A 22182-nucleotide genomic window follows, 5' to 3' on the forward strand; every position below is an offset into this window, starting at 1 on the left:
TTCTTGTGCCACCCATAGGGAGCTCTGACAATTCTTACACAGGCCTGCCACTGCAGCCTGAGTGAAATAACATCCACGTTATTTCACAGCCATTTACCACTGCACTTAAGTAACTTATAAGTCACCTATATGTCTAACCTTTACCTGGTAAAGGTTGGGTGCTAAGTTACTTAGTGTGTGGGCACCCTGGCACTAGCCAAGGTGCCCCCACGTTGTTCAGGGCAAATTCCCCGGACTTTGTGAGTGCGGGGACACCATTACACGTGTGCACTATACATATGTCACGACATACAGTATGTATAGCGTCACAATGGTAACTCCGAACATGGCCATGTAACATGTCTAAGATCATGGAATTGGCACCCCAATGCCATTCTGGCATTGGGGAGACAATTCCATGATCCCCGAGTCTCTAACACAGACCCGGGTACTGCCAAACTACCTTTCCCGGGGTTTCACTGCAGCTGCTGCCAACCCCTCAGACAGGTTTCTGCCCTCCTTGGGTCCAGCCAGGCTTGGCCCAGGAAGGCAGAACAAAAGACTTCCTCAGAGAGAGGGTGTTACACCCTCTCCCTTTGGAAAAGGTGTCAGGGCTGGGGAGGAGTAGCCTCCCCCAGCCTCTGGAAATGCTTTGATGGGCACAGATGGTGCCCATCTCCGCATAAGCCAGTCTACACCGGTTCAGGGATCCCCCAGCCCTGCTCTGGCGCACAACTGGACAAAGGAAAGGGGAGTGACCACTCCCCTGACCTGCACCTCCCCTGGGAGGTGCCCAGAGCTCCTCCAGTGTGCTCCAGACCTCTGCCATCTTGGAAACAGAGGTGCTCCTGGCACACTGGACTTCTCTGAGTGGCCAGGGCCAGCAGGTGATGTCAGAGACTCCTTCTGATAGGCTCTTACCTGTGTTGCTAGCCTATCCTCCTTCCTAAGTAGCCAAACCTCCTTTTCTGGCTATTTAGCGTCTCTTCTTTGGGGAATTCTTTAGATAACGAATGCAAGAGCTCATCAGAGTTCTTCTGCATCTCTCTCTTCATCTTCTGCCAAGGAATCGACCGCTGACCGCTCTGGACGCCTGCAAAACTGCAACAAAGTAGCAAAGACGACTACTGCGACCTTGTAACGCTGATCCGGCCGCCTTCTCGACTGTTTTCCTGGTGGTGCATGCTGTGGGGGTAGTCTGCCTCCTCTCTGCACTAGACGCTCCGAAGAAATCTCCCGTGGGTCGACGGAATCTTCCCCCTGCAACCGCAGGCACCAAAAGACTGCATCACCGGTCCTCTGGGTCCCCTCTCAGCACGACGAGCGTGGTCCCTGGAACTCAGCAACTCTGTCCAAGTGACTCCCACAGTCCAGTAACTCTTCAGTCCAAGTTTGGTGGCGGTAAGTCCTTGCCTCCCCACGCTAGACTGCATTGCTGGGTACCGCGTGATTTGCAGCTGCTCCGGCTCCTGTGCACTCTTCCAGGATTTCCTTTGTGCACAGCCAAGCCTGGGTCCCCGACACTCTAACCTGCAGTGCACGACCTCCTGAGTAATCCTCCGGCGTCGTGGGACCTTCTTTTGTGACTTCGGGTGAGCTCTGGTTCACTTTTCTTCGTAGTGCCTGTTCCGGCACTTCTGCGGGTGCTGCTTGCTTCTGAGTGGGCTCTTTGTCTTGCTGGACGCCCCCTCTGTCTCCTCACGCAATTGGCGACATCCTGATCCCTCCTGGGCCACAGCAGCATCCAAAAACCCTAACCGCAACCCTTGCAGCTAGCAAGGCTTGTTTGCGATCTTTCTGCACGGAAACACCTCTGCAAGCTTCTTCACGACGTGGGACATCCATCCTCAAAAGGGGAAGTTCCTAGTCCTCTTCGTTCTTGCAGAATCCACAGCTTCTACCATCCAGTGGCAGCTTCTTTGCACTCTCAGCTGGCATTTCTTGAGCATCTGCCCACTCACGACTTGAGTGTGACTCTTGGACTTGGTCCCCTTGTTCCACAGGTTCTCTTGTCTGGAAATCCATTGTTGTTGCATTGCTGGTATTGGTCTTCCTTGCAGAATTCCCCTATCACGACTCCTGTGCTCTCTGGGGAACTTAGGTGCACTTTGCACCCACTTTTCAGGGTCTTGGGGTGGGCTATTTTTCTAACCCTCACTGTTTTCTTACAGTCCCAGCGACCCTCTACAAGGTCACATAGGTTTGGGGTCCATTCGTGGTTCGCATTCCACTTCTAGAGTATATGGTTTGTGTTGCCCCTGTACCTATGTGCTCTCATTGCAATCTATTGTGACTGTACATTGCTTGCATTGCTTTTTATTGCTATCACTGCATATTTTTGGTATTGTGTACATATATCTTGTGTAAATTTGCTATCCTCATACTGAGGGTACTCACTGAGATACTTTTGGCATATTGTCATAAAAATAAAGTACCTTTATTTTTAGTATATCTGTGTATTGTGTTTTCTTATGATATTGTGCATATGACACCAGTGGTATAGTAGGAGCTTTACACGTCTCCTAGTTCAGCCTAAGCTGCTCTGCTAAGCTACCTTTTCTATCAGCCGAAGCTGCCAGACACCTCTTCTACACTAATAAGGGATAACTGGACCTGGTGCAGAGTGTAAGTACCCTTGGTACCACTACAAACCAGGCTAGCCTCCTACATTGGTTGTGCAGCGGTGGGATAACTACTTGCAACTACTTACCACTTTGTAATTTTGTACTTTTCATAAGAGAAAAATATACAAAACAAGTTCAGTGTATGTACACCTAACCAAAAAGTTTTGCTTTTCTCCTCTTACTCTATTGCTAAGTGCTGAAATGTACCTCTAAAACTTTCAAAAAGTTCTTAAAAAGGTTAAAAAGTTTTTTTTCTGTTTCTTAGACAGTTCTGAAACTTTTTCTTTCTTTTTCTGTCCCTTAAACCTTTTCTATCATGTCTGGTACAGATCAAACTCTGGATCTGTCCAGAACTGCTTATGACCACCTTAGCTGGACAGGTACAAGGAGTCTCTGCATTGAAAGAGGTTTAGGGGTAGGGAAGAATCCCTCAAGAGAATTGTTAGTTAATATGCTCATTGAACAGGATAAGACCATAGTTGGCACATCTGGTGAGAAATCAGCTGATGGTTCACACTCTGATTCTGGGGCACCCCCAGTAAGAGTGTTAGAAGGGAACATTCCCAACCTGCCCCTTAGCAGGCCACCTAGCAGGGCTGGTACTGATGTGAGTTCTCATCATAGTATAGAGGTTACTCCTTTAGGCCAGGTTGTTAGAGTGCCATCTGTTAGGGACAGGTCTCCCTCTGTTCATTCACACCATTCTTCTGTGTAAAGGCATGCCCGACCCACCCACCCTGAAGACAGAGTGTTAGAAAGGGAATTCAATAGATTGAGAGTGGAAGAGTCCAGGCTGAAGCTTAAAAAGCAACAGCTGGATCTAGACAGGGAAGCATTTGACTTAGAAAAAGAAAGACAGAGGTTGGGGTTTGGACCCCATGGTGGCAGCAGCAGTATTACAGATAGTAATCCTGTTAAAGAGCATGATTCTAGGAATCTGCACAAGATAGTTCCCCCTTACAAGGAGGGGGATGACATTAACAAGTGGTTTGCTGCACTTGAGAGGGCCTGTGTTGTACAGGGGGTCCCTCAAAGGCAGTGGGCTGCTATCCTATGGCTATCTTTCAGTGGAAAGGGTAGGGATAGGCTCCTTACTGTGAAGGAAAGTGATGCCAATAATTTTACAGTTCTTAAGAATGCACTCCTAGATGGTTATGGCTTAACCACTGAACAGTACAGGATCAAGTTCAGAGAAACCAAAAAGGAGTCTTCACAAGACTGGGTAGACTTTGTTGACCATTCAGTGAAGGCCTTGGAGGGGTGGTTACATGGCAGTAAAGTTTATGACTATGAAAGCCTGTATAACCTAATCCTGAGAGAGCATATTCTTAATAATTGTGTGTCTGATTTGTTGCACCAGTACCTGGTGGACTCAGATCTGACCTCTCCCCAAGAATTGGGAAAGAAGGCAGACAAATGGGTCAGAACAAGGGTGTACAGAAAAGTTCATACATGGGGTGACAAGGATGGCAAGAAGAAGGATGGTAAGTCTTCAGACAAGGGTGGGGACAAATCTAAAAATGAGTCTTCATCAGGCCCACATAAACACTCTGGTGGGGGTGGTGGGCCCAAATCCTCTTCAAATCAAGTTAAGAAACCATGGTGCTATTTATGTAAAGTAAAAGGCCATTGGACAACTGATCCCAGTTGTCCAAAGAAAAGCACCAAGCCTCCTACCACTGCAACCCCTGCTGCTACACCTAGTGCCCCTAGTAATAGCAGTGGTGGTGGGAGCAAACCTACTAATAGCCAATCCAAGGGAGTAGCTGGGCTCACTTTTGGTAATTTAGTTGGGGTTGGTCTTGTTAGGGAGACCACAGAGGCTGTGTTAGTCTCTGAGGGGGCCATTGATTTGGCCACCTTGGTTGCGTGTCCCCTTAATATGGATAAGTACAAGCAACTTCCCCTAATAAATGGTGTTGAGGTTCAGGCCTACAGGGACACAGGTGCCAGTGTTACCATGGTAATAGAGAAACTGGTCCACCCTGAACAACACCTACTTGGTCACCAGTACCAAGTGACTAATGCTCATAACAACACTCTTAGCCACCCCATGGCTGTTGTGAATCTCAACTGGGGTGGGGGGGTTACTGGTCCAAAAGAAGTTGTGGTTGCCTCAGATTTACCTGTAGACTGTCTACTAGGGAACGATTTAGAGCCATCAGCTTGGGCAGAAGTGGAGTTGGAGGCTCATGCAGCAAAGCTGGGCATTCCTGGGCATATTTTTGCTTTGACAAGGGCTCAGGCCAAAAAGCAAAAAGGACAGGGTGACTTGGATCCTGGAAGAATGGACCAAGTGCTCCCTAAAGCTAGGGTTAGTAAAGGTAAATCACTACCTACTATCCCTCCCTCTACAGTGGATTCAACTTCTGAGGAAGAAGAATTTCCACCCTGTGCAGAACCTACACCAGAGGAGCTGGAAGCAGACACTGCTGAGCTTTTGGGTGGGGGGGGCTGCCAGGGAGGAGCTGAGTGTGGCACAGCAGACCCGTCCCACACTAGAGGGTCTAAGACAGCAAGCTGTCAAACAGCAAAATGGGGATGTCAGTGACTCTCACAGAGTTTACTGGGAGGACAACCTCTTGTATACTGAGGCAAGGGACCCTAAACCTGGAGCAGCCAGGAGATTGGTCATTCCCTTGCAATACAGAGAGTTCCTCCTAACTCTAGCCCACGACATTCCCTTGGCTGGACATTTGGGACAAATGAAAACTTGGGACAGGCTTGTCCCCTTGTTTCATTGGCCAAGAATGTCAGAGGACACAAAGGAATTTTGTAAGTCCTGTGTCACCTGTCAAGCCAGTGGCAAAACAGGTGGCACTCCAAAGGCACCCCTTATTCCACTGCCTGTGGTTGGGGTTCCCTTTGAAAGGGTAGGGGTTGACATAGTTGGCCCCCTTGACCCTTCTACTGCTTCAGGCAATAGGTTTATCTTGGTGGTAGTGGACCATGCCACCAGATATCCTGAAGCAATTCCTCTAAGGACCACTACAGCTCCTGCAGTGGCAAAGGCCCTCCTGTGAATCTTTTCCAGGGTGGGCTTCCCAAAAGAGATGTTATCAGGCAGGGGAAGCTTACTTAAAGGCCATGTGGAAGGAATGTGGTGTGACATACAAGTTCACCACACCCTATCATCCACAAACAAATGGACTGGTTGAGAGGTTTAATAAAACTCTCAAAGGAATGATAATGGGACTCCCTGAAAAACTCCGGAGGAGATGGGATGTCCTGTTACCTTGCCTCTTTTTTGCTTACAGGGAGGTACCCCAGAAAGGAGTGGGCTTCAGCCCCTTTGAACTCCTATTTGGACACCCTGTAAGAGGTCCTCTAACACTTGTGAAGGAGGGTTGGGAACAACCTTTAAAAGCTCCTAAGCAAGACATAGTGGACTATGTACTTGGCCTAAGATCTAGGATGGCTGAGTACATGAAAAAGGCCAGTAAAAACCTTCAGGCCAGCCAAGAGCTCCAAAAGCAATGGCATGACCAGAAGGCTGTTCTGATTCAGTACCAACCAGGGCAGAAAGTGTGGGTCTTGGAGCCTGTGGCCCCAAGAGCACTCCAAGACAAATGGAGTGGACCCCACCTTATTGTTGAAAAGAAGGGAGAAGTCACCTACTTAGTTGACTTAGGCACTGCCAGGAGTCCCCTTGGGGTGCTCCATGTCAATCGCCTGAAACCCTACTATGACAGGGCTGATCTCACCCTGCTCATGGCAACAGATGAAGGACAGGAAGAAGAGAGTGACCCTCTCCCTGATCTCTTCTCTTCCACAGAGCAAGATGCTCTAGTGGAAGGTGTAGTTCTAGCAGATTGTCTTACTGCTGAGCAGAAAGACCACTGCATAAATCTCCTGGGTCAGTTTTCTGAACTCTTTTCTACTGTGCCAGGCACCACTTCATGGTGTGAGCACACTATAGATACTGGAGACAGCTTGCCTGTCAAAAGTAAGATCTATAGGCAGCCTGACCATGTCAGAGACTGCATAAAACAAGAGGTTCAGAAAATGCTTGAACTGGGAGTGGTTGAGCACTCTGAAAGTCCATGGGCCTCTCCTGTGGTACTTGTACCAAAGCCTCATTCCAAAGATGGGAAAAGGGAAATTAGATTTTGTGTTGACTACAGAGGTCTCAACCAGGTAACTAAAACTGATGCTCACCCTATACCTAGGGCAGATGAGCTAATAGATACACTGGCTTCTGCCAAGTATCTAAGCACATTTGATTTGACTGCAGGGTATTGGCAGATCAAGTTATCAGAGGATGCTAAAGCAAAAACTGCATTTTCAACCATTGGAGGGCACTACCAATTCACAGTAATGCCTTTTGGATTGAAAAATGCACCTGCCGCTTTTCAGAGGTTGGTGAATACAGTCCTGCAAGGGCTGGAGGCTTTTAGTGCAGAATATCTAGATGATATAGCTGTCTTTAGCTCCAGCTGGGATGATCACCTGGTCCTCCTATGGAAAGTTTTGGAGGCCCTGCAAAAGGCAGGCCTCACTATCAAGGCTTCAAAGTGCCAGATAGGGCAGGGGAAAGTGGTTTATCTGGGACACCTGGTAGGTGGAGAACAGATTGTACCACTTCAGGGGAAAATCCAAACTATCATAGATTGGGTTCCCCCTACAACTCAGACTCAGGTGAGAGCCTTCTTAGGCCTCACTGGGTTCTACAGGAGGTTCATAAATAACTATGGCTCCATAGCAGCCCCTCTTAATGACCTCACTTCTAAGAAAATGCCTAAAAAGGTATTATGGACAGCAAACTGTCAGAAAGCTTTTGAGGAGCTGAAGCACGCCATGTGCTCTGCACCTGTCCTGAAAAGCCCCTGTTACTCAAAAAAATTAATTGTCCAAACTGATGCATCTGAATTAGGGGTAGGGGCAGTCTTATCACAACTTAATTCTGAGGGCCAGGATCAACCTGTTGCTTTTATCAGCAGGAGGTTGACCGCTAGAGAAAAACGTTGGTCTGCCATAGAGAGGGAGGCCTTTGCTGTGGTCTGGGCACTGAAGAAGTTGAGGCCATACCTGTTTGGCACTCACTTCATTGTTCAGACAGACCACAAACCTCTACTTTGGCTAAAACAAATGATAGGTGAAAACCCTAAATTGTTGAGGTGGTCCATATCTCTACAGGGAATGGACTATACAGTGGAACATAGACCTGGGAGTACCCACTCCAATGCAGATGGACTCTCCAGATATTTCCACTTTGACAATGAAGACTCATCAGGTCATGGCTAGTCTTATTGTCCTTCGTTTGGGGGGGGGTTGTGTAGGAAAGTACCATCTTGCCTAGCATGTTACCCCCATATTTCACTGTATATATGTTGTTTTAGTTGTATGTGTCACTGGGACCCTGCCAGCCAGGGCCCCAGTGCTCATAAGTGTGCCCTGTATGTGTTACCTGTGTTATGACTAACTGTCTCACTGAGGCTCTGCTATCCATAACCTCAGTGGTTATGCTCTCTCATTTCTTTCCAAATTGTCACTAACAGGCTAGTGACCAATTTCACCAATTTACATTGGCATACTGGAACACCCTTATAATTCCCTAATATATGGTACTGAGGTACCCAGGGTATTGGGGTTCAAGGAGATCCCTATGGGCTGCAGCATTTCTTGTGACACCCATAGGGAGCTCTGACAATTCTTACACAGGCCTGCCACTGCAGCCTGAGTGAAATAACGTCCACGTTATTTCACAGCCATTTACCACTGCACTTAAGTAACTTATAAGTCACCTATATGTCTAACCTTTACCTGGTAAAGGTTGGTTGCTAAGTTACTTAGTGTGTGGGCACCCTGGCACTAGCCAAGGTGCCCCCACATTGTTCAGGGCTAATTACCCAGACTTTGTGAGTGCGGGGACACCATTACACGCTTGCACTATACATATGTCACGACATATGTATAGCGTCACAATGGGAACTCCGAACATGGCCATGTAACATGTCTAAGATCATGGAATTGTCACCCCAATGCCATTCTGGCATTGGGGAGACAATTCCATGATCCCCTGCGTCTCTAGCACAGACCCGGGTACTGCCAAACTACCTTTCCCGGGGTTTCACTGCAGCTGCTGCTGCTGCCAACCCCTCAGACAGGTTTCTGCCCTCCTGGGGTCCAGCCAGGCTTGGCCCAGGAAGGCAGAACAAAGGAATTCCTCAGAGAGAGGGTGTTACACCCTCTCCCTTTGGAAAAATGTGTCAGGGCTGGGGAGGAGTAGCCTCCCCCAGCCTCTGGAAATGCTTTGATGGGCACAGATGGTGCCCATATCTGCATAAGCCAGTCTTCACCGGTTCAGGGATCCTCCAGCCTGGCTCTGGCGCGAAACTGGACAATGGAAAGGGGAGTGACCACTCCCCTGACCTGTACCTCCCCTGGGAGGTGCCCAGAGCTCCTCCAGTGTGCTCCAGACCTCTGCCATCTTGGAAACAGAGGTGCTGCTGGCACACTGGACTGCTCTGAGTGGCCAGGGCCAGCAGGTGACGTCAGAGACTCCTTCTGATAGGCTCTTACCTGCGTTGCTAGCCTATCCTTCTTCCTAAGTAGCCAAACCTCCTTTTCTGGCTATTTAGGGTCTCTGCTTTGGGGAATTCTTTAGATAACAAATGCAAGAGCTCATCAGAGTTCCTCTGAATCTCTCTCTTCATCTTCTGCCAAGGAATCGACCGCTGACCGCTCTGGACGCCTGCAAAACTGCAACAAAGTAGCAAAGACGACTACTGCGACCTTGTAACGCTGATCCGGCCGTCTTCTCGACTGTTTTCCTGGTGGTGCATGCTGTGGGGGTAGTCTGCCTCCTCTCTGCACTAGAAGCTCCAAAGAAATCTCCCGTGGGTCGACAGAATCTTCCCCCTGCAACCGCAGGCACCAAAAGACTGCATCACCGGTCCTCTGGGTCCCCTCTCAGCACAACGAGCGTGGTCCCTGGAACTCAGCAACTCTGTCCAAGTGACTTCCACAGTCCAGTGACTCTTCAGTCCAAGTTTGGTGGAGGTAAGTCCTTGGCTCCCCACACTAGACTGCATTGCTGGGTACAGCGTGATTTGCAGCTGCTCCAGCTCCTGTGCACTCTTCCAGGATTTCCTTTGTGCACAGCCAAGCCTGGGTCCCCGACATTCTAACCTGCAGTGCACGACCTCCTGAGTTGTCCTCCTGCATCGTGGGACCTTCTTTTGTGAATTCGGGTGAGCTCCGGTTCACTCTTCTTCGTAGTGGCTGTTCCGGCACTTCTGCTGGTGCTGCTTGCTTCTGAGTGGGCTCTTTGTCTTGCCGGACGCCCCCTCTGTCTCCTCACGCAATTGGCGACATCCTGGTCCCTCCTGGGCTACAGCAGCATCCAAAAACCCTAACTGCGACCCTTGCAGCTAGCTTGGCTTGTTTGCGCTCTTTCTGCACAGAAATACCTCTGCAAGCTTCTTCACGATGTGGGACATCCATCCTCCAAAGGGGAAGTTCCTAGTCCTCTTCATTCTTGCAGAATCCACAGCTTCTACCATCCGGTGGCAGCTTCTTTGCACCCTCAGCTGGCATTTCTTGAGCATCTGCCCACTCACGACTTGAGTGTGACTTGGTCCCCTTGTTCCACAGGTTCTCTCATCTGGAAATACATCGTTGTTGCATTGCTGGTGTTGGTCTTCCTTGCAGAATTCTCCTATCACGACTCCTGTGCTCTCTGGGGAACTTAGGTGCACTTTGCACCCACTTTTCAGGGTCTTGGGGTGGGCTATTTTTCTAACCCTCACTGTTTTCTTACAGTCCCAGCGACCCTCTACAAGGTCACATAAGTTTGGGGTCCATTCGTGGTTCGCATTCCACTTCTAGAGTATATGGTTTGTGTTGCCCCTGTACCTATGTGCTCTCATTGCAATCTATTGTGACTGTACATTGCTTGCATTGCTTTCTATTGCTATTACTGCATATTATTGGTATTGTGTACATATATCTTGTGTATATTTTCTATCCTCATACTGAGGGTACTCACTGAGATACTTTTGGCATATTGTCATAAAAATAAAGTACCTTTATTTTTAGTATATCTGTGTATTGTGTTTTCTTATGATATTGTGCATATGACACCAGTGGTATAGTAGGAGCTTTACACGTCTCCTAGTTCAGCCTAAGCTGCTCTGCTAAGCTACCTTTTCTATCAGCCTAAGTTGCTAGAGACCTCTTCTACACTAATAAGGAATAACTGGACCTGGTGCAGAGTGTAAGTACCCCTTGGTACCACTACAAACCAGGCCAGCCTCCTACAGGTACCCTCTTTTTTGGCACGGTTACCCCCATTTCCTGCCTGATGTCAATGTGCCTGCTGACCAGGAGCCCAGTGATTATGCTCTTGCTCCCAAAACTCTGTATTTCACTCTTAATTGGCATACTGGTGCCCTGTTATAAGTCCCTAATACATGGTACCTAGTGTAGGAGGCTGGCCTGGTTTGTAATGGGTACCTAAGGTACTTACACCTTATACAAGGTCCAGTTATCCCTTATTAGTGAAATGTAGGCAGTGTTCTAGCAGATTAGGCTGTCTATAGGTAGTGGTAGCAAAGTAGCTGAGGCTGAACTAAGAGGCATGCAAAGCTCCTGCAATACCACTATAGTTACACAGTACTTATACACAATAAAAGACAATACTCAGTGTTACCAAAAATAAAGGTACTTTATTTTAGTGACACCAAGCCAAAAATATCTTAGAGACAATACTCCTTCTTGAGGTAAGTATTATACACAATATATACACTAGTAACAAAAACCAGGTAAGTAGACAGTCATAGAATAGTGAAAACAGTAGAAAATACAATAGAATGCAATAGGCCTATGGGTAACACGAACCATATACTAAGAAAGTGGAATGCAAATCAGGGATTCCCCCCTAGGCAAGTGTAGTGTGTAGAGGGGCGCTGGGAGTGTAAAAAAACACCAAAGGTAAGTAATGTACCCCATCCCAGAGCCCAGGAAAGTAGGAGTAAAGTACTGCAAGTTTCCTCAGGACACACTACAAGTCGTGATAAGAGATTTTGCAAGAACCAAACAGGACTGCAATCAACAACCGGTGGATTTCTGGACCTGAAAATGTGTGAAGAGAGGAGACCAAGTCCAGAAGTCGCAAAAGATTCCAGGAAGGACAGGAGCCCCTGCCAACCAAGAAGACGGTGCAAAAGTGGGTTCTCCGGTAAGAGTACAGAAGAGCACCAAAGAAGATGGCTGCGGGTTCCTGCATGGTGCAGGAGATGTCCCATGTTGAGTTGTTGGATGCGGACTGTTTGCTTCACTGGGTTCCGCCAACAAACCTTGGTTCACGCAAGTTTGCGGTTTGTGTCAAAGTGGAGCTGTCTGGACCCAGAAAGAACCTGGGGATCTCAATTCAGACTGAGGAGATAGATGGGGCTCTCTGCACTGTACAGAGTAAACAGAAGACCAAGCAGCGCCCACGGGAGTCCCAGGACACTGGGACAAAGAAGATGCAAAGTGCGGTTATTGCAGCAAAACAAAGGAAGGTCCCACGACTCCGGAGAACATATCCGCTAATTGTGCATCACAGGATGGAGTGCTGAGGACCTGGGCTACACTGTGCATGAAGGAGTCTTGGAAGAAGTGGACAGAAGCCCAAAGAGCTGGAGATGATGTGGTTCTCAGGGGTACTGTACAGCACAGGGAGACAAGCTCTTACCTCCACCGCATTTGGACAGCTGGACTTTAGGACAGTCTGGGTCATGTAGGTCCACCACCTGTGTTCCAGGGAGCATGCTCGTCATCAGGAGAGGAGTCCCAGAGTACCGGTTGTCATCGCAGAAGGGTGCCTGCAGGAGCAGGGAAGTGACTCCATCACTCCACAGGAGATTCCTTCGGTTCTTCTGGTGCAGGATGAAGACAGGCAGTCCTCAGAGCGTGAACACCTTGGAAACTGTTGGAAATGCTGGCTGGAGCTGAAGTTGCAGGTCACAAGAGTCGTCCTGGATACTTTGTTGCAGTTACAGCAGTTCCTGGAAGAGTCTTGCAACCTGAATCTGAGGAAACACCCAGAGGAGAGCCCCTAAATAGCCCTGAGAGGGGGATTGGCTACCTACCCAGGTATGCACCTATCAGGAGGGGTCTCTGACATCACCTCCTGGCACTGGCCGCTCAGAGGTTTCCAGAGTGTCCCCACACCTTGGAAATCCAAGATAGCCATCTAACACCAGGGACACACTGGGGGAGCTCTGGGCACCATCCCTGGGGTGGTGATGGACGGGGGAGTGGTCACTCCCCTTTCCTTTGTCCAGTTTCATGCCAGAGCAGGGGCTGGGGGTCTCTGAACCGGTGTAGACTGGCTTATGCAAGGAGGGCACTATCTGTGCCCTTCAAAGCATTTCCAGAGGCTCTGGAAGGCTACCCATCCCAATCCTGTAACACCTATTTCCAAAGGGTGTAACACCCTCCTCCCAAAGGAAATGCATTGTTCTGCCTTCCTGGGATTGAGCTGCTCAGTCCCCAGGATGGCAGAATCCTGTCTGTTAGGTGGCAGCAGCTGGGGCTACAGTGGAAACCTCAGAGAGCTGTTTCGGCAGTACTGGCGGTCCATTGGGGAGCCCCCAGGATGCATGGGATTGGCCCCCCAATGCCAGTTTTGGATGGGGACAATTCCATGATCTTAAAAACCTCACATGCTCATGTTCGGAGTTACCATTGTGAAGTTACATATATGTGTTGACATATATGTAGTGCACACGTGTAATGGTATCCCTGTACTTACGGAGTCCGGGGAATTGACCTGGACAGCATGGGGGCACCTTTGCTAGTGAAAGCGTGCCCTCACACTAAGTAACTTTGCACCTAGCCTTCAGTAAATGACATATAGGTGACTTAAAAGTTACTTAAGTGCAGTGAAAATGGCTGTCAAATAGTGTGGGCACTATTTCACTCAGGCTGCAGTGGCAGTCCTGAAGAAAGGTTTGTCTGAGCTCCTTATGGGTGGTAAAAGAAATGCTGCAGCCCATAAGAATCTCCTGGAACACCTTGGAACACCAATGACCTGGGTACCTAGATACCATGTACTAGGGACTTATAAGAGGGGTCCAATGTGCCAATTGGAATTGGAATATGGAGTCACTAAACTATATTGACTAAATTGGTAAGTAGAGAGAGCATAAGCACTGGAGTTCTGATTAGCAGAACTTCCCTGTCACAGTTAAGCATACTGATAACACACACATTAGGCCACAAACTATGAGCACTGGTGTCCTGGCTAGCAGGATCCCAGTGAGACAGGCAAAACACACTGACAAACAGGCAGAAATTGGGGGTAACATACCAAGAAAGATGGTACTTTCCTACAGGGGAACACAAACCATATACTAAAATAGTGGAATACGAAAGTCAGTCTCCCACCTAGGCAAGCGTAGTGTGTAGAGGGACGCTGCGAGTGTGAGAAAACACCTGAGGTAAGTAATAGAACCCACCCCAGAGCCCAGGAAAACAGGAGTAAATCACAATAAGTTTCCTAGAACACACAAGAAGTTGGGATAGAAGATTATGCAGGACTAGAAGAGACTGCAAGACATCAGTGATGGATTCCTGGACCTGAAGACCTGTGGAAGAAGGGGACCAAGTTCAAGAAGCACTGAAGAGTCCAGGGAGAACAGGAGCCTCTGCTAACCTCGAAGAAGGTGCAAAAGAAGAATCACCGGTGAAAATACTAAGTCAGTCATGCACCCAAGAAGACAGATGCGGGTTCCTGGTTGGTGCAGAAGATGTCCCACGCCGGATGGATGATTGCAGTCTGGTTTATGTTGCTGGATTCCGCCAACAAGTCTTGGCACACGCAAAGGTCGCAGTTAGCTTAAAATGGAGCTGCCCGGTACCAGGAAGGACCTGGTGGTCTCTACACAGAAGGGGGAGACAGAGGGGGCTCTCAGCAACTTAGAGAGCCCTCAGAAGACCAGACAGCATGCACAGGAGTCCCACAGCATGGGGACAAAGAAGGTGCAAATGGAGGCCCATGAAGCACGACACAAATGGATCCCACGCCGCCGGAGTACCACTCAGGAAGCTGTGTGTCACAGGATGGCGTGCTGGGGGCCTAAGCTGTGCAGTGCACAAAGAACGTCTTCGAAAGTCGTACACAAGCCTTGGCAACTGTACGTCACATGGTGCAAGGGGGTACTGTCTTGCGTGGGAGGCAAGCTCTAACCTCCTCCAAAGTTGGACAGCTGGACCTTGGGACTGTTGGGTCACTTTAGTCGATCACCCTTGATGCTGGATCCAAGCTTGTCATCAGGAGAGGGGTCCTATGCCACGGGTCGTCACTGTAGAGAGGTGCCTACTGAAGTAGGGAAGCTACTCTGTCACTCCACTAGAGATTCCTTCGGTTCTTCTGGTGCATGCTGAAGACAGGCAGTCCTCAGAGGATGCACAACTTGGAAACAGTTGCAGTTGCTGGCAGGAGCTGAAGATACAATGTTGCAGAAATAGTCTTTGCTTCTTTGTTGCAGTTTGTAGAGTTCCTGGAGGGTTCAGCTGAGGTTCCGTCGGTAGAAGATGAAGTAAAGGATGCAGAGGATTCCTGCTGGAGTCTTGCAATCCATATCTGAAGAAACACCCAGAAGAGAGATCCTAAATAGCCGTGAAAGGGGGACTGGTCAGCTGCACAGGTAAGTACATATCAGGGGAGTACTCTGATATCACTTGCTGGCATTAGCCACTTAGAGGCTCCCAGAGTGCCCCACCACCTTGGAATCCAAAACCCAGGGACACTCTGGAGGAGCACTGGGGCCACTGCAGGGGTGATGATGGACAGGGGAGTGGTCACTCCCCTTTCCTTTGTACATTTTTGCACAAGAGCAGGGACTGGGGTCCCTGAAATGTTGTAGGCTGGATTATGCAAGGAAGGCACCATCTGTGCCCCTCAAAACATTTCCAGAGGCTCTGGGAGGCTACCCCTTCCATCCATGTAGCACCTATTTCCAAAGGGAGATGGTGTAACACCCCTCTCCAAAAGGAAATCTTTTGTTCTGCCTTTCTGGGCTCGAGCTGCTCAAGCAACAGGAGGGCAGACACCTGTCTATGAGGTGGCAGCAGCTGGGGCTGCCTGGAAAACCTCAGAAGACTGGTATGGCAGTACTGGGGGTCCACTGTGGAGCCCCCAGAGTGCTTGGAATTATACAGCCAATGCTAGAATCAGCATTGGGTATAATTCCTAGATGTTAGACACCTTACATGGCCATTTTCGTAGTTACCATTGTGAAGGTGGACTTACGTATTGAGCTATGTCCAATGCACACGTAAAATGGCACCCCGCACTCATGAAGTCAAGGAAAATGGTCCTGGATGATGTGGGGGCTCCTCTGCTAGTGCAGGGGTGCCCTCACACACAGGTGCTCTGCAACCAGCCTAGGGTTGGAAGGCATGGTATATGGGTGACTTATCAGTGACATGGTGCAGTGTAAATGGCTTTGAGGTGGTGCATGCACCATTTCACACAGGCTGGAATGGCAGTCCTGTAGAAGCCTTTGCATGAGCTCCCTATGGCTGGCAAAAGTAAGTTCCATATATTAGGGACTTATAAGGGGTGACCAGTATGCCAATTTGGGATGAAATACTGGGTTACTAGTATGCAGTAACAACATTTACAGAAGAGAGAGCATAAGCACTGGGGTCCAGGTTAGCAGGATCCCAGTGACACAGTCAAACACACTGACATCAGGCAGAAATTGGGGGTAACATGCCAAAAAGACGGTACTTTCCTACACCCCACCGAAAAAAAGGGGGACAATAAGGGTAACCTTACCCAGATGAGTCTTCATTGTCTCAGTGGATATATCTGGAGAGTCTATCTGCATTGGAGTTGTTACTCCCAGGTCTATGTTCCACTGTAAAGTCCATCCCCTGTAGATAAATGGACCACCTCAACGATTTAGGGGTTTCGCCTTTCATTTATGTTAACCATAAGAGAGGTTTGTGGTCTGTCTGAACTATGAGGTGAGTACCAAAGAGGTATGGTCTCAACTTCTTCAGTGCCCAGACCACAACAAAGACCACACTCTCTATGGCTGACCAACGCTTTTCTCTAGGGGTCAGCCTTCTACTGAAAAAAGTAACAGGTTGATCCTGGCCCTGTGAATTGAGTTGTAATACCACAGCCTCAACCCCTACCTCCGAAGCATCTGTCTGGAGAATAAGCTCCTTTGAGTAATTTGGGCTTTTTAGGACAGGTGCAGTACACATAGCCTGCTTAAGCTCCTCAAAAGATTTCTGACAGCTAGCTGTCCACAATATCTTTTAAGGCATCTTCTTAGATGTGACCTCATTAAGAGGGGCAACAGGAGAGCCATAATTCTCAATAAACCTCCTGTAGTACCCAATGAAACCAAGAAAGGCTCTAACCTAGGTCTGTGTAGTAGGAGGAGGCAAGTCTAAAATAGTCTGGATCTTCCCCTGTAGTGGTTCAATTTGTTCCCCACCAACTAGGTGTCCCAGATAAACCACCTTCCCCTGCCCTATCTACTACTTACAAGCCTTGATGGTGAGGCCTGTCTTTTGCAGGTCCTCCAAAACTTTCCAGAGGTGGACCAGGTGGTCATCCCAGGTGGAGTTTAATACAGCACTATCATCAAGTTATGCTGCACTGAAAGGATCCAATCCTTGGAGGACAGTGCTCACCAACTTCTGAAAAGTGGCAGGCACATTCTTCAAACCAAAGGGCATAACAGTAAATGGATAATGCCCTCTAATGATAGAGAAAGCTGTTTTTGGTCTTGCATCTTCTGATAGCTTGATCTGCCAATACCCTGCAGTCAAGTCAAAAGTGCTAAGATACTTGTCAGATGCCAGTGTATTTATAAGCTCATCTGCTTTGGGTACAGGGTGAGCATCAGTGTTTGTGACTGTATTGAGCCCTTTATAATCTACACAAAACCTAATCTCCTTTTTCCCATTCTGAGAATGAAGCTTGGATACTAGCACCACTGTCTGGCCAAAGGGCTATCTGAGTACTCAATCACTCCTAAGTCCAACATCTTCTGAAGCTCTGACTTAATATAGTCTCTGACATGGTCAGGCTGTCTATAAATCTTACTTTTGACAGGTAAATTGTCTCCAGTATCTATGGTGTGCTACACCACACGGTCTGACCAGATGTCAGAAAGAAAAGTTCAGAGAATTGGTCAATGAGTTTACTGCAATCCTCCTTCTGTTCTTCAGAAAGGCAGTCTCCAAGAACAACTCCTTCAATTGAGCCATCAGCTGCAGTGTTGGAGAAAAGATCAGGGAGAGGATCACTCTCATCTTCCTATCCCTCATCAGTGGCCATGAGTAGGGTTAAATCAGCCCTATCATAGTAGGGTTTCAGGCAGGTCACATGAAGTACTCTCAGAGAACTTCTGGGAGTGGCTAGGTCCACTAGATAAGTGAACTCACCCTTCATTTCAATTATCAGATATGGGCCACTCCATTTGTCCTGGAGTGCTCCGGGTACCACAGGCTCCAGTACCCACACCTTCTGTCCTGGGTGGTACTCAGTCAGGACAGCATTCTGGTCATGCCATTATTTTTGCAACTCTTGGCTTGCCTGAAGGTTTTTAGTGGCCTCTGTCATGTACTTAGCCATTCTAGATCTTAAGCCAAGCACATAATCCGCTATATCTTGTTTAGGGGGCTTCAAGGGTTGCTCCCAACCCTCTTTCACAGGGGCTAATAAGCCCCTAACAAGGTGACCAAAAAGGACTTCAAATGGGCTGTAGCCCACTCCCTTCTGGGGTACCTCCCTGTAGGCAAAAATGAGGCATGGTAAAAGGACATCCCATCTTCTTCTGAGCTTTCCAGATAGTCCCTTAATCATACCTTTGAGAGTTTTATTAAATCTCTCAATCAACCTATTTGTCTGGGGATGGTAAGGTGTGGTGAACTTGTAGGTTACCTCACACCTTTTCCACATTGCTTTCAGGTATGCAGACATGAAATTACTACCTCTGTCTGACACCACCTCTTTTTTGGAAGCCCGCCCTTGAAAATATTCCCAGGAGGGCCTTTGCCACTGCAGGAGCTGTAGTGGTCCTAAGAGTACTTGCTTCAGGATATCTAATGGCATGGTCCACTACCACCAAGATATACCTATTGCCAGAAGCAGTAGGAGGGTCAAGGGGGCAAACTATGTCAACGCCTACCCTTTCAAAGGCAGTGGGATCAAGGGGGCCTTTGGGCTGCCACCAGTTTTACCACTGGCTTGGCAAGTGACACAAGAGCGACAGAACTCTTTTGTGTCTTCTGACACATGAGGCCAGTGAAAGTGAGGGACTAGTGTGTCCCAGGTCTTGATTTGCCCCAATTGCCCAGCAAGGGGAATGTCATGTGCTAGTGTCAGAAGAAACTCCCTATACTGCACGAGAATGACCAGTTTCCTGGTAGCACCAGGTTTTGGGTCCCTTACCTCTGTATAAAGGAGATTTTTTTCCCAGTACACTCTGTGAGAGTCACTGACATCCCATTCTTCCAGTTTGACATCTTGCTATCTCAAACTCTCTAATGTGGAACGGGTCTGCTGTGCCACACTCAACCCCTCCCTGGCAGACCCCCTGCACCCAAGTACTCAGCTGTGTCAGCCTGAAGCTCCTCTAGTGTAGCTTCTACACAGGAAGCAGACTCGTCCTCATCAAAAGGGGAATCTTCAGTGAAGGGAGGGATAGTGGATAAGGGTTTACCATTTTGACCCTTAGTTTTTGGGAGCACTTGGTCCATTGTTCTAGTATCTAAGTTTCCCTGCCTCTTTTCTTCTTGGCCTGAGCCCTGGTTAAAGCAAAGTTATGCCCAGGAATGCCCAGAATTGCCTCATGAGCCTCCAACTCCACTTCAGCCCAAGCTGAAGTCTCCAAATCATTGCCCAGTAAACACTCTACAGGTAGGTCAGTGGATACCACAACTTTCTTTGGACCAGTAACCCCCCAAAGTTGAGATTCACAACAGCCAAGGGTTGGCTAACAGTGTTATTGTGGGCGTCAGTCACTTGGTACTGATGACCAAGTAGGTGTTGCTCACGGGGTACTTATTTTTCCATCACCATTTTGACACTGGCATCTGTGTCCCTGTAGGCCTCAACCTGAACACCTTTTATTAGGGGTTGTTGCTTCTACTTATCCATGTGAAGGGAACAAGCAACAAGGGTGGCAAGATCAATGCAAACATCTGAGACTAAAACAGCCTCAGTGGTTTACCTAACTAAACCAACCACCACTACATTACCCAGAGTGTGCCCTGCTACACTCTTGAACTGGTTATTTGTAGTGTGTTTTCTACACCACTGCTATTACTAGGGGCACTAGTGGAAGCAGTGGGGGTTGTGGTGGTGGGAGCTTAGCTCTTTCTGTTGGGACAAGTGGGGTCACTTAGACATAGGATAGTGCAAACAATAGGAAATGCTATGGAATGCAATGGGAGAAAATAGGTCTAGGGGCAATACAAACCATATACTAAGAAAGTGGAATGCGAATCACGAATTCCCCCCTAGACAAGTGTAGTGTGTACAGAATCGCTGGAAGAGTAAGAATACAGCAGATATAAGTAAATTACTCCACCCCAGAGCCCAGAAAAGCAGGAGCAAAGTACTGCAACTTTCCTTAGGAAACACTTCACCTCGTGATATGGATTATTGCAGTAACCAACCAAATCTGCAAACAACAACTTCTGGATTCCTTGACCTGAAGACCTGCAAAAAGAAAAGGGGGACCAAGTCCAGAAGTCGAAAGAAGTTCCAGGAAGGACAGGAGCCCCTGCCAACCCAGAAGAGGGTCAAAAGAAGAGTCCCCGGTTGGACAAAGATTGCAGGAATGCACCCTAGGAAGATGCCAGCAGGTTCCTCCATGATGCAATGGATGCCCCACGACATGAAGATGGATGCAGATGTGATTTTGTGTTGGAAATCACCAACAAGCCTTGGTTACGACAAAGTTGTCTTTTGTGTCAAAATGGCGCTGGCTGGACCCAGGAGGAACCTGGGGGCCTCAACTCTGTGTGAGGAGGAAGAGGGGGTTCTGAGCACTTTAGAGAGCCCTCAGGATGCCAGGCAGCACCCAAGGGAGTGCCAGGACACGGGGACAAAGGAGGTGCAAAATGCAGTTGGAGCAGCACTATAAATAAGGGTCCCACGCCACCGGAGGTCAACTCAGCGAGTTGAGCATTGCAGAATAGAGTGCTGAGGACCTGGGCCAGGGTGTGCTCAAAGGAATTTTTCAACTAGTGCACAGAGGCCTCAGGAGGTGAAGAAGACGTGGTGTACAGGGGTAATGTTGCTCTCAGGGAAGGCAAGGTCTTACCTTCTCCAAATTGCATCAGCAGGACCTCAGGACAGTCTGTGTTGATGGGGTCCACCCTCTGTGTTTCTAGGAGCACGCTCGTCACTGTGAGAGGAGTCCAGGAGTACCGGTCGTCGACTTGGAAGGTGCCTACTTGAGCAGGGGAGTGACGCCGTCACCCCAATGGAGTTTCTTCAGTCCTTCTGGTGCAGGATGAAGACAGGGAGTCCTCAGAGTGTGCACACAATGGAAACTGTTGCAGTTGCTGTCTGGAGCTGACGTTGCAGACGAAAAGTATCCTTTGTGGATACTTTGTTGCTGTTACAGCGGTTCCTGAAGCAGGCTGCGGTTGATCCGAGGTCAGAGGATGAAGTAGTAGTTGCAGAGGATTCCTGATGGAAACTTGCAAGTAGAATCTGAAGAGAGTCCACAGGAGATACCCTAAATAGCCCTGAGAGGGGGATTGGCTACCTTATCAGGTAAGGACCTATCAGGAGGGGTCTCTGACGTCACCCGCTAGCACTGGCCACTTAGAGCCCTCCGGAGTGCCCCCACACCTTGCAAACCAAGAATGCTGAAGTCTGGGACACACTGGAGGAGCTCTGGGTACCACCCCTAGGGTGGTGATGGACATGGGAGTGGTCACTCCCTTTTCCTTTGTCCACTTTCGTGCCAGAGCAGGGGATAAGGGGTCCCTGAACCGGTGTACACTGGCTTATGCAAGGAGGGTACCATCTGTGCCCTTCAAAGCATTTCCAGAGGCTGGGGGAGGCTATCTCTCCCCAGCCTCCAACACCTATTTCCAAAGGGAGAAGGTGTAACACCCTGCTCCCAAAGGAAATGCTTTGTTCTGCCTTCCTGGGACTGAGCTGCTCAGACCCCAGGAGGGCCAAACCCGGTCTGTGAGGTGGCAGCATCTGTAGCTGCAGTGCAAGACTCAGGGAGCTGCTTTGGCAGTACTGGGGGTCCATAGTGGAGCCCCTAGGATGCATGGATATGGCTCACCAATACCAGATTTGGAATGGGGGGACAATTCCATGATCTTAGACACCTTACGTGGCCATATTCGGAGTTACTATTGTGAAGCTACATATCGGTATTGACCTGTATGTAGTGCACACGTGTCATGGCGTCCCCACACTCACAAAGTCCCAGGAAATGGTCCTGAACTATGTGGGGGCACCTTTGCTAGTGCAAGGGTGCCATCACACTTAGTAACTTTGCACCTAATCTTCAGCAAGTGAAGGTTAGACGCAAAGGTGACTTATAAGTTACTTAAGTGCAGTGAAAACGGCTGTGAAATAATGTGT

Source organism: Pleurodeles waltl, chromosome 5, assembly GCF_031143425.1.
Source record: "Pleurodeles waltl isolate 20211129_DDA chromosome 5, aPleWal1.hap1.20221129, whole genome shotgun sequence".
NCBI lineage: Eukaryota > Metazoa > Chordata > Amphibia > Caudata > Salamandridae > Pleurodeles > Pleurodeles waltl.